This window comes from Ovis aries, chromosome 11 (assembly GCF_016772045.2).
Source record: "Ovis aries strain OAR_USU_Benz2616 breed Rambouillet chromosome 11, ARS-UI_Ramb_v3.0, whole genome shotgun sequence".
Classification (NCBI taxonomy): domain Eukaryota; kingdom Metazoa; phylum Chordata; class Mammalia; order Artiodactyla; family Bovidae; genus Ovis; species Ovis aries.
In genome coordinates this window covers 53496578-53509133 of record NC_056064.1, presented here as the reverse complement: position 1 = coordinate 53509133, position 12556 = coordinate 53496578, and the positions used below count along the sequence as shown (strand labels likewise).

The 12556-nt window shown below is 51.6% G+C and overlaps 1 protein-coding gene across 2 annotated transcripts in view; it reads left to right on the top strand.

Annotated features, from left to right (window-relative positions):
- Window positions 1–12348: 12348 nt before the first annotated feature.
- TNRC6C (trinucleotide repeat containing adaptor 6C) overlaps window positions 12349–12556 on the top strand; it is a 116492-nt gene continuing 116284 nt past the window's right edge. For both annotated transcript variants that reach the window (XM_060394971.1, XM_027974165.3), the window contains exon 1: window positions 12349–12483. The gene's annotated coding sequence lies outside the window, so the exon portion shown is untranslated. The remainder of the gene's footprint in view (window positions 12484–12556) is intronic.

The window sequence follows — 12556 nt, the reverse complement described above, 5'->3', positions numbered from 1 at the left end:
CTGGTGGGCGTCTCTACCCTTCAAATTCATTCATTCTACAAAGATTTATTGAGGGAGGGCTTCCCTGGTGGCTCAAATGGTAAAGAATCTGCCTGCTGGATTCTGGAGCAGAATGCTGGAGATGTGGGTTCGATCCCTTGGTTGGGAAGATCCCCTGGAGAAGAGAATGGCTACCCACTCCAGTATTCTTGTCTGGAGAATCCCTGGGACAGAGGAGCCTGCTGGGCTACAGTCCATGGGGTCACAAAGAGTTGCATACGACTGAGCGACTAACACTTTGACTTTTGCTTCTCTATCGTGTGCCAGACCTTCTGCTGGGCACTGAGGACAAGATAGACACACATTCAGGACAGGCCCCAGCAAGTAACTACGTAAAACATACAGGGTATCAGGTCGGAGTAGATGCCAGGGAGGAGAGCATGGCCGAGGCCAAGGGGAGGGTGATCCTAGTCAGTGGTCCGTGCAGTCTGAAAATATCAAGGGCCCATCTACCACCTCAGACACCAGGGCCATGGTGCTGGTTAATTTTACACATCAGCTTCTCTGGTTTACACTAAGATGCCCCACGGTTGGGTCAAATGCCAGTAGAGATGTTGCTCTGAAAGTACTTTTCAGATTTTTTTTTTTAAATGTGATTAACATTTCAACCAGGAGGCTTTGAGTAAAGGAGATGACCCTCCTCCAATCAGCTGAGGGACTTCAGAGGAAAAAAGAAAAAGATTCAGGTTTCCATGAGGGACAAGTTCTGCCTCCAGATTGCTTGCAGATGAGATGGGAACATCTTCCCTTACCTAACTCTTCAGCCTTTACCAGCTTTACCGGATTCTTTACCAGCTGAGCCACAAGGGAAGCCCACCCAACTCTCCAGCTGCTGCAGAGTTCAAACTTGCCAGCACCCCCCACCTCAGTCACCTGAGTCAGTCCGTTAACGAACCAACACAGGATTTGCTCGCCCCGGACGTCGGAAAGCCAACCCACTGACAGCAGTTTGTGGTGAAGGAAAAGCGCAGCGTTTATCTCAGGGTGCCAAGCAAGGAGTCCAGAGCAGCTAATCCTTAAGAGACCCAACTCCCCAAAGGCTTTCAGGGTGAGAGAGAGGGGTCGGGGTTTGTGTGATCAGCTTGTTGATGTTCTTCTGATTGGCTGGTGGTGAGGTCATCAGGAGTCAATGTCATCAACTTTTGGGTTCCAACCTTTCTGGGGTCTCCGTGCCTGTGGGCAGCGTACAGTTGACTTCTTCCACCTGGTCGGGGTTTCAGTAGCTGCAAAATAGCCTCAAGGACGTGGTTCAGAATATTATCTATGGCCCTGGAGGAGGAACTAAAAGTCCTTGACTTTGTTTAACGTCTAAACTATTATTGTTTTATCTTGCTTGACTGTTTTCCTTTCTCTCTGCATTTTCTCATTTCTCTGATTACATTTATTCTTTGACTAAAGTGTTTCTACAGACAAAAGGCAGGCGGAAGACATGACTCGGGGAGAAGGAGTCTTGTTCTGGGATGGCCATGGGGCTTTGCTCAGTTACAGTTCCTCAGTAGGAGCTTCCCTTCCAGTGGCTGAGACTCTGTGCTCCCAATGCAGACAGCCTGGGTTCGGTCGGTCCCCGGTCAGGGGTCAGGGAATGAAATCCTGCATGCTTCAATTAAAAAAAAAAAAAAAAGGATCCTAAGTGCCACAACTAAGACTCAGATCCTTAAAATAAATCTCTTTCCCTTCTGCCCCCCCCCCACTTCTCCCACGGATTCTCTGCCTCTCAGAACACTGACTGATACAGCAACGCACAAGGCATGGCCACTGGATCTGCCGTCCTGCCCTCTCCCAACCTCACCAGCTGCCAGAGTCGGGACACAAAGGGACAACAGCTGCTGAGCCCCAGGCTGCACCTGGAGACCCCGGCCTCCAAGTTTCTGCTGTAAACAGCTGGGGAAACTGCTGCCACCTATGCCAATGGCCTGGCCACAGGTGCGTTCATATCTCCTCATTCAAGGACCCCGTGGGGTGGGAGCCCACACATCATGCCTCCCAAGTCCTCTGGACCATTTGTGGGAAAGAAGCTCCCTCTCCCTCTTGCTCTCTCTGTCTTCCTCCTCTCTCTGATGGCTGCCATCTTTGGCTTGAGATGGACCCGCGGTAGAGGTTCTCCATGGCAGGTACTGTGGCAGGTAAGACTCTTCCACTGTGTCCAATACAGTCTTGCCAGCTACCCATCACTGCACATTTGGCCCCACACCCGAAATCCCCAAAGAGCTTGCTGCTGCAGCCATTTGGATGACATATAATAAGGTCTTTTAGTGATAAGTACAGGAGTCTCCAAAGAATTTTTTTGCTGGGACGTAAAGCTCGGCTCCTTTTTTTTTTTTTTTAGTACACTGAAACGCGTGTCATTTCCCCAGAATGCCGCTGTCTTCTGGGAACAGACACAGAGGCCCATTGTCTACACTGCCAATTAGGAGCCAGGATTGACCCCAACACACAAAGGCCCGGCTGTGCCCAGTGGCTAAAGGAAGTGTGCTGATTCTTCTGACACGGGTCTCTGGACAGAGGAGCCTGGGCTAGTCATTGATGGGGTTCCGGGAAGTCGTTCACTCCTGCTCAGCTAAGCTGTTGGGGGGGTCAGGAGCAGTGGATTGTAGGGCTCCATACTGGTCCCCAGGACAGCATCCAGTGGGCTTTCCAAGGGCAAGTCAGCCCTGAGGTCAGGCAACATCGCCTCCATGCAGAGCTGGAGAAGGAAGTCAGATCACCAAGAGGCAGCAGGAAAACTGAGGCTGCCCAAGGCTTCACCTGCTTTAACAGTGAAGACTCAGGGAAATAAGATTTTTCTCCAGTAAATTCAGCAGCCACTGACATCTGTTCTTCAGGGGTAAGTTCCCATCTTTTAACAGGTGGAAGAAAGCAAAGAAGATGCTTTTTCTAAAACACCAGGACTTCCCTGATGGCATAGTGGATAAAAATCCCCCAGGCAATGCAGGGGACACAGGCTTGATCCCTTGTCTGGGAAGATCCCACATGCCGAGGAGCAACTAAGCTCATACACCATAACTACTGGGGCTATGTTCAGAGCCTACAAGCCACAGATACTGAGCCCATGCGCCCAGAGTCCATAATCCGTAACAAGAGAAGCCACCGCAATGGGAAGCCCGTGCACCACGGCAAAGAGTAGCCCCACTGGCCGCCGCTAGAGAAAAGCCTGTGCAAAGCAACAAAGACCTCTGGTGGCTCAGCTGGTACAGAATCCGTCTGCAAATGCGGGAGACCTGGGTTTGATCCCTGGGTTGGGAAGATTCCTTGGAGATGGGAAAGGCTACCCACTCCAGTATTCTGGCCTGGAGAACTCCGTGGACTATATAGTCTACTGGGTCGCAAAGAGTCGGGCACGACTGAGCAACTTTCACTTTCCCATAAGACCCAGTGCAGCCAAAAATAAATAAATAATTTTTCAAATAAATACAAAAACATATTGGTAACAAAACTGTGCTGACCCCTCCAAAGGCACCGTTATATCATCTTTGGTGGCTAAATGGTATTACAAGCCCCCAGGTTCAATCAGAGATGAGGACTTAGATCTAAGACCTTTTTGTATCTAGTAGGAGATTCGTTATATAAGTTATGGCAAATTTACTTGATAAAACAGTATGAATGCCATTAAGATGGTTTTTATAGAGTTTCTTGTAATAAGAGGAAAAAATTATAATGTGAAAAAGTTTTTTACTCCTAGACTAAACATGTTTCTCTTTTCCCCAGAGAGTAATTCCAAAACAATTCGTAGAGCATGAATATGTCTCTGCTTTTAAAAATTATGCTAAGATAGGAGTCTGGAAAGAAACACATTCAAATGCTCACATAGGCTTCTTTGAGGATTGGGACAATGTGATATTTTTCTTCTTTCCTTCTTTGCATATTTTCTGCATTTTTTCCCCACAAACAGCCTGTATTATTTTATAGTTGGAAAGAAGAAAATAAACAAAAATAAACAAATAAGCGGTTGCTATGATGAGAAAATAGGGTGAGAACATCATTATCGAGCTTCCCTGTTTTTCCAGGATCACAGTAAACCCGTGGTCTGAAAACTGGCAGCTGGGAACCCTGCCCAGCCTATAGGAGATGAACACCCACAACCTCTTGGCTCCCTCCAGATCGCATCACACACCAAATTTAGAGGTTTGGCAACCTCTGGATTTCACCAGGTTGGGCTCCCTTCCCCCCACCTCTGGCTAGACACACACACACACATGTCCCACACACACACCACACACCAGAATCTACACATTTTTGTGTGTGGGGTTCACCATGGGTGGCACTCCAGCAAGAAACAGGTTTGCAGTGCTCAGTCTTTTTGCAAGATGCTGGAATCCCAATCCTGTGCAGCTCCCAGAGTCCCTGACCCTTGAAGCTTCACTGTGGACGAAGCAGATTTCAGCGATAATTTCCAGAGTCAGGCTTTCCAACACACAGGTGATGTCCCGGGATGACTTTGAGAGTCAACAACAGCGCACCTCCCCGAGCTTCCTGCCCTGGTTTAAGAGCTGGACCATCCCCTAGGAGGAGGTGAGCACCCTCACAACACAGGAGATGGCACATACAGTGACCAGCTCCGGGTAAACCTGCCCTCACTCTCACTGTATCAATTGATCGAAAACCGTGCTTTGGGCAGCTGCAACAGCTTGTTGAGTTTCTCTCTGGCTTCCTTCTTCTAATTATTCATCCTGTTGATTTTAACAGCAGCTGAGTGTCTGAGGTCAGACTTGTTTCCATTACCCAAACTGCCAAGGGAACTCTGCTTTTGTTCTCCAAACTGGCTTCCCCGCCTTTACATTCGTGGAACTCTAAGCACAGAATGCCAATCCCTGCCTTGTTCCCCTGGTCCTCACCCTCTCTACAGTGTCATCTCTGGATGTTGGCTCCCCTGCCACCCACGTATGGCCTGAGGGAAACCAGTAAATGCCTGGTACAGAAAACCATTTCATTCAAACAACACGTGTTTATTGAGCACTTGTTATGTGGCACGCACTGGGGGTACAGCCGTGAACCAGTTGACATGGTGTGGAAATGGCTGGACGCTTAATTAACTCCCCAAAGGAAACCAGTGGGAATCCAGCCCCAGTGTCAGAGCAGAGCAGACATCTGAACTCGCGGCCGCACCCTGGGATAACGAAGCGGGACAAGAGCTTGGTTGAAATGGGGTTGAGACTCCGTTGGGTTGATTTTACAACAGACTGAATGTGGTTGGTGATGCGTTTACTCAGGTATTACTAAAGATGAATTGTCATCTGAATGTTGACTGACCCTCCTCAGACCCTCCTATTCCTGCCCCTGGGACCACCCTTCTATCAACCACCCAGCTCATCATCTGAATCACTTTGGCTCCTGCCCCCCGCACCCCCAATCTCCTGCACTCTAATTAGTGGCCAAGTTCATGTCTCTCTCCAAAATGCCTTCAGCTCTTTCAGCATGGACACCACCCTTCTTATCTCTACGTGATTGATGTCTGTCTCTTCCTCCTTCCACAAGCAGTGGCACCTGCAGTGAGCCATGCACTGTGTGGGTGCTGGGACAAAGTAGTGAGCAAAAAAAGCAAGCACTGTCTGCCGTCATGGAAAGTGCTGCGGAGCAGGGAAGACAAGCATTAACTAGAATACATGAGTGGATGAATGAATGAATAAAGGACTGATGGCTTGGACTGTCGTGCTTCCCACTATGGCCCATGTTACAGTGGTCCTGCCTGCATAACCAGCCCCTGGTATAGCTTTGCTCATATTTCCTGCCTAAAACCTTCAGTAGCTCACCAACACACGCTACTCGAATGCTAATTCCCCAGTCTGGTAGCTCTCCATGCTCTCATATCTTTCCAGCTTGATTTCCTTCTAACCTTCCAAGACAACCTGTGTACTACTTGAACAATTGCTATGTTAGTTCAGTTTTTTTTTTTTTAAACTAAGTTGTGTCCAACTCTTTTGTGACTCCATGGACTGTGGCCCGCCAGGCTCCTCCGCCGAAGGAGGAGCTTTTGAACTGTGGTGTTGGAGAAGACTCTTGAGAGTCCCTTGGACTGCAAGGAGATCCAACCAGTCCATCCTAAAGGAGATCGGTCCTTGGTGTTCATTGGAAGGACTGATGTTGGAGCTGAAGCTCCAATAGTTCAGCCACCTGATGCGAAGAGCTGACTCATTGGAAAAGACCCTGATGTTGGGGAAGATTGAGGGCAGGAGGAGAAGGGGACAACAGAGGATGAGATGGTTGGATGGCATCACCGACTCAATGGACATGGGTTTGGGTGGACTCCAGGAGTTGGTGATGGACAGGGAGGCCTTGGGTCCTGTGGTTCATGGGGTCTCAAAGAATCAGACGCAACTGAGCGACTGAACTGAACTGAAGTCATGTCCAACTCTTTTGTGATTCCGTGGACTGGTGGTCCGCCAGGCTCTCTGTCCATGGGATTTCTCAGGCAAGAATACTGGAGTGGGTGGCCATTTCCTTCTCCAAGGGATCTTCCCAACCCATGGATCAAACCCACGTCTCTTGTGTTTCCTGCATTGCAGGCAGATTCCTTACCACTGAGCCACCAGGGAAGCCCGTGGCAGGGGGTGGGGTGGGGTGGGGACAGAGTTCAACCACGTGCTCACTCCTCCTGTTCTGTCTCCAGCCTGCTGCCCCCGGCTCCCCAGCACCTCTGCTGAGAACAAAATGACCCCAAGGTTGCCCAGTTTGGTAGACACTTCCTGTCCTTACCATGTGGGCCTCACAGCCGCACCGTTGACTGCCCAGTCCTTCCCCTCCTGGTCTCTTCAGTTGCACAGGATTCCGAATCCTGGGTAGTCCCTTCTCACACTCCTTTGGGGCTCTTCTCCTCCAGCTCAGTGTCGCTCAGGCTCAGCACTCAACCTTCTTATCTTGCCTGCTAACCAACACCCCCTGGAGAAGGAAATGGCAACCCACTCCAGTGTTCTTGCCTGGAGAATCCCAGGGATGGGGGAGCCTGGTGGGCTGCCGTCTATGGGGTCGCACAGAGTCGGACATGACTGAAGCAACTTAGCAGCAGCAGCAGCAGCAGCAACCAACACCCCCAGCTAATCATCCTGCCTTCAACATCCACCACTGTGCAGACCACCCAGAAAGATTTCTCCAGCCCAAACATTTCTCCTCACTTGCGGATCTGACCATGCCACTAGCTGGCCCCAGTGCCTCCAATGCCAAATGGACCCAACCAGACTTACCCCTTGTTTCCCAAATCCCACCTCTATCGATCAGTCCCTAAGTCCCGCAGAGTCTCCTGGAGTTAAAATGATCTTTCAGGGACTTCTCTGGTAGTCCAGGGGTTAAAGAATCTGCCTTCCAATGCAGGGGCGTGGGTTCAATCCCTGGTTGGGGAACTAAGATCCCACGTGCCACGGGGCAACTAAGCCCGTGTGCCACAACCAGAGAAAAGCCCTGGCACCACAACAGAGACCCAGTGCAAACTAATTAATAAATTCAATTATCTCTCAAAGGGATCCTTTCTGTTTGCCCTCTAGGGTCAATCTAGCTCCTTCCACAGTTTCTCATCTCCCCGCTGTGTGACTGCCATCAACCTCTGCCTCCTCTTCCCTGTCTTATCCTTCTTCTCTCTGTCATCCACAACGTTCCCAAAGAGATCTCTAGGAGAGCCAGGTATAACAAGGTTTAGAAGCACTCAAAGGCCTTCAGGAAAAAATCCTAATGCCCTCAATGTGATGTGAGCTGCTCCTTATGATCTGGCCTTTGTTCACCTCTCCCACTTTCCCTTCCATGTGAGCTGTTTGGACTCTACTGACACTTTGCAGCCCCCTGACAGAGTGAAGGTGCTCTCTTCCATCTCCTTTCTCCTGGCTGTTCCCTGTGTCTTCAATGCTCTTCCATTAGCTCTTGACCATTGCAGCCGTCTACTGTGGCTCCCCTTGCATCCTTCAAGACCTCCGGGTGGTCTTTCTGAGCACTCCAGAATGACCTGGATCTCCCTTCCTGTCCTCTTCAGCACCGTGTATGTACTGTAATCATAACTCAAGGTTTTGAGCTCTAAATCCCCAGCACCCAGTCCACCGCCTGGCACATAACACAGATTCAGTCATCGTTCAGTGAGAATCTCTAACTCAGGGAGGAGTACAAAGGAGAAGCATGAGGCCCAGGAAACTGTCTAGGGTCAAACAGCCAGTATCAGTGGCACTGAGGTTCAGCCTGGCTCACATCTTAAGATTTTTGTCTCCACTCCAGTATTTTTCTCGGTTAAAGTGGGCGGATGATTGCACCAGAACCACCTGGGGAGCTGGTTAAATATGCAACTTCACAGGCCTCACCTTAGACCCAGATGAGCCTGTGTTTTAAACAAGCTACTGTGGTGATTCTTATGAACAGAGTTTGAGAACCAACACCGCATCCTCTCTCTCTGCCCTGTCTGAAAGACTTTAAGTTCATCACATTTTTTTTTTCTTTTTTTTTTTTTTGGCTGTGTCATGTGGGATCTTAGTTCTCCTACCAGGGACTGAACCTGCATCAGAAGCATGTAGTCTTAATCACAGGACCACCAGGGAAGTCCCATTCATCACATTTTTTATGGCCAGGTCGGTAGCTATCTGCTTGGTGACAAGCAGTCTTGCTTCCTTACAGTTTCACTGAAAGCAATCATTTGTTGGAGTCTTGAAGCTTTTCCCTTTTAGAGTCCACTGTTAGGATTCAAATTCTACTTGCAGAATCAGTGGAGGTAGAAGGAGGGAAGGAGGGGCTTCAGGAGGAAGTAAAGCAGTCTTGTGTGGTCAGAAGTAGCTGGGAGTGGAGGGGAAGCAAGTATCACAGGCAAATAGAACCCTGAGAAAAGGTGTCCTTTATGATTCGTTTTTTATTCTCAAATTTTAGCATGCATCAAAATCACCTGGAGGGCCTATTAAGATGCAGATACCTATGGGACTTCCCTGGTGGTCCAGGGGTTAAGAATCTGCCTTGCAATGCTGGTTTGAGCCCTGGCTGGGAACTAAGATCCCTTGTGCCTCGGGGCAACTACGCCTGCTTGTCACTACTAGAGAGAAGCCCTGTGTAGTGCAACGATCCCACGTGTTGCAACTAAGACCTGACGGAGCCATATATAAATAACTATATATTTTTAAATGATGTAGATACCTCGATGCCCCCCCCCCAAGTTTCTGATTCGGTAGACCTGGCAATGGGGTTCAAAAAGTTGCATTTCTAACAAGCTCCCAGGTGATGCCGACGCTGCTGGTCCAGGAAGCACACTTTGGGAACCTCTGAACTAATTCATCCAGGTGACTCAAGTGGTAAAGAATCTGCCTGCCAATCAAGAGACACAGGTTTGATCCCTGGGTCAGAAAGGTCCCCTGGAGAAGGAAATGGCAACCCCTTCCAGTATTCTTGCCTGGAGAATTCCATGGACAGAGGAACCTTACAGGCTACAGTCCATGGGGTTGCAAAGAGTCGAACATGACAGAGTATGTATGTATGTATGTACGTATGAGCTAATTCAACCTTTATGACCCATGCAATCATTTATTCTGTAATATCCATGGAGATGAGGATGTGATCACCCTGATTTCTGCTTAAACCGGATACAGATCTTGTTACATTTCAAGCTAGAGTGTCTATGGACAACTCTTATGATTCTTCTTTGAATGGAATGGAAATTCATCTCCAAACCTTCCACACAGTTATCCCAGGCATGCCTTTTATATTCTCACAGATGCATCCAGCTAGGTCTTCTCCACCTGTCCTTGACTACTTGACTTTTTAACTTAAGAGCGGCATTAAATATTTAATCTTTTTACATGTAATTCTATGGGGGTTGCCCATTTTTATAGATTGCAACTGATACCTTAGTCATGAGATGGTAGTGGCAGGGCTGATAAAGGGATGACAGACCCCAAATATGCACTGACTCATCTTACCACTTGGCCTGGGGGTTGCTCAGACTTTATTCAGCCCAAATAGCCCCTGAGAAATGACACTGCAATCTCCACACTCAAGGCTGTCATCTACCACAATGTTCCTGGATCAGTCCTAATTTTGAGAATTCTATTGTTACAGACCCACATGAGTCTAATTTTGGGGTCAGAAACTATGATCAATGTAAGTGTGGCCTTTTCTTCAGGGGTTTATAGTGTAACAAGAGAGGACCATTATTTTGTGTGGTTTAGCTGATTGACGGGGACAGTAAAAAGAAGAAGACGGAGGAAAGTTGAGAGGTTACAATCAGAAATTCAACATCAAGGATAAAAATTAAATCATTCAATTTCAGTTTTCCAAAAGAAGAAGTTCTGCTTATTACAATGATGGGTTCACGGAGGTATCTGAATTCCTCATTGATTTAGCAATCTTAGTGGATGCCAAATATTTTGAAGATATTATTTTGCGCTCCCTCCTGGAGCATGTGATACCTTTTATCTTCGAGAACTACAAAGGATGAAGGTTTCTCCGAAGTCAAGAACAAAATTAACGTAAATAAAATGCTAAATGGAAAAGGCAGAAGTCTCTATGTCAGCTCGGGCTGACATCAGAGTCTTCTAAGCGATGTGGGTTTTCAGCAGGGGAAGTACCCAGTACAGACATATGAAGACGATTTTAGAGCGCAGTTTGTGACACTGACTACCGGGGAGCTTAAAATATGGCAGTAAGAAGAAAGGAGTGCGCCGAGCTCACGGGACCCAGAAGGGAAAGGAGAGCGGGGAATTTGTTGTGTCTCTTTCATCCACGGACGTTTCAAAGCAAGACTCTTGCGGTAACAAAATTGCACTGCGAAAGTAGCGAGTCATTATCTGCTCTTCAAGATGGGGACACGTAGACAGGGAATAGCGTCCAACACGAACAACTTTCAAGCAGCACCGCTGAGCCTCCACTGCGCAAAGCGGAAAGCTGGCCTGCTTCCACCACGCTTCATGAAAATGGAGAGAAATCTTGGTTTCAGTATTTTCTCGTGACTTGAACCGAAAGTTAAAAGGTGACTTTTAAATCGCACATCACTCCTGATCTTACCCACGATTAATGACTAGTGTGTATGGGAAGAGCGGCGGAATGGAGGACCGCTATCGGGTGCAGAGCGCCGGGAAGGAACCGTGGGGTACGGGAGCCCGAGCGTCCGGGGTTCGGCCCAACAGCAGTTTGCCCGGTGGGGTCAGAATACTCGCGCTCCCGGGAAGGGGATGTCTCCCGGGGGCGGTTACACAGTGAGGCTTGTTTGGCTCGCAGCAGGGCGCTCCCGGGGGAGCGGTTGCGCAGTGGAGGACGCCTGGGAGGCGCGCAGTGAGCAGGATGCTCCCGGGCCCAGGCCGGCGCGTGTACGTGTGTGTGCACGGTGGGGAGGTGCAGGGCGTGTGCACGGCGCGGGCGGGACGCGCGCCAGTACGGCCGCCGAGCTCTGCTGCAATACAAGGCCAGCGCCGCCGAGTGAAAATACCGCGCAAAACCCTGGCTAGGGTGCCGCGGGGGGCCGGCTGGGGGAACCAAGCGGACGCGCACGGCCGGGCCCTCACCTCGCGGCTGAGCTCGCTAATGCGAAGTCGCAGCACCCTCAGACGAGGAAGCAAGCCGCGTGAGTTTCCACGCACCCCAGGGAGACCGCGAGCCCCAGGGACTCGCACGCGCCCGCGCCCGACAACGCGGAGCGCGTACCCGATCGCACCCTGGCGCGCTCCCCGCGCGGTCTGTGGAAAGACAGCTCGGGCGGGTATTAAGGGGAGGGGAGAAGGGGGTGTGGCTTGGCTGGAACTAGCCAATGGGCCGTGGAGGGGCGCGCGGGGGCGGAGCTCGTATTCAGAGCGCCGATTGGCCAGTTGGCCCTCCGGTATGCAGATACGGTGGAGTCACGTGCCAGGGGCCGGGACGACTTCCTGTTGGAGGCCAAGGCGGGGCGGGGAAGGGGGCGCGAGCGCCCCGTCTGGCTGAAGCGGGGGGAGGGGGGTTCTTGTCAGTTAGAGCAACAAGATGGCCGCGGTGGCAGCTCCGCACCTCAGCGCGACGGCCCCTGGAGCCGCAGCCGCCGCCGCCGGCCCCGCCGCCCCGCAGCCCTGAGCGTCGCCCCGGCCGCCCCCACCGCCCCTGACAGGGCCGTCCCCGCGCCCGCCGCGCTCCCGCCGCAGCCGCCGCCGCGGGCCCGCCCGAGCCGGAGGCGGAGAGAGCGGAGCCGGCCGAGCGCAGAGCGCCGAGGTCAGCCGCCGCCGCCTCGGATCGCGGGCCGCGCCGGAGCCGCCGTCCCGCCTGCGGGCGCGAGGAGGAGGGCGCGTCGCGGCGTCGCCGGGGCCGGACCTGGACCCGCCGGGACGCGCCGCCGCCCACCCGCCCGCGCCGCCGCCGCCGCCGCCGCCCGCGCCGGGAGTTGAGCCCGCGGCGCCGGCGCTGAGCGGGCCCCCACCGCCCGAGCGCCCCGCAGGCCTCAGGGCGGCCGCCGGAGTGGTCTTTGCCGCCGTCGCCAGGCCCGCGTCGCGGGAGCCCCTCCGAGGAGCCGCCGCCGCCGCCGGGGACGGAGCCCAGGTGAGCGCGGGCCGGGCCTCCGAGTCGCCGCAGCCGGCGGAGCTGTTGGCGTCGCCTTTGTTCGGCTGGGCCC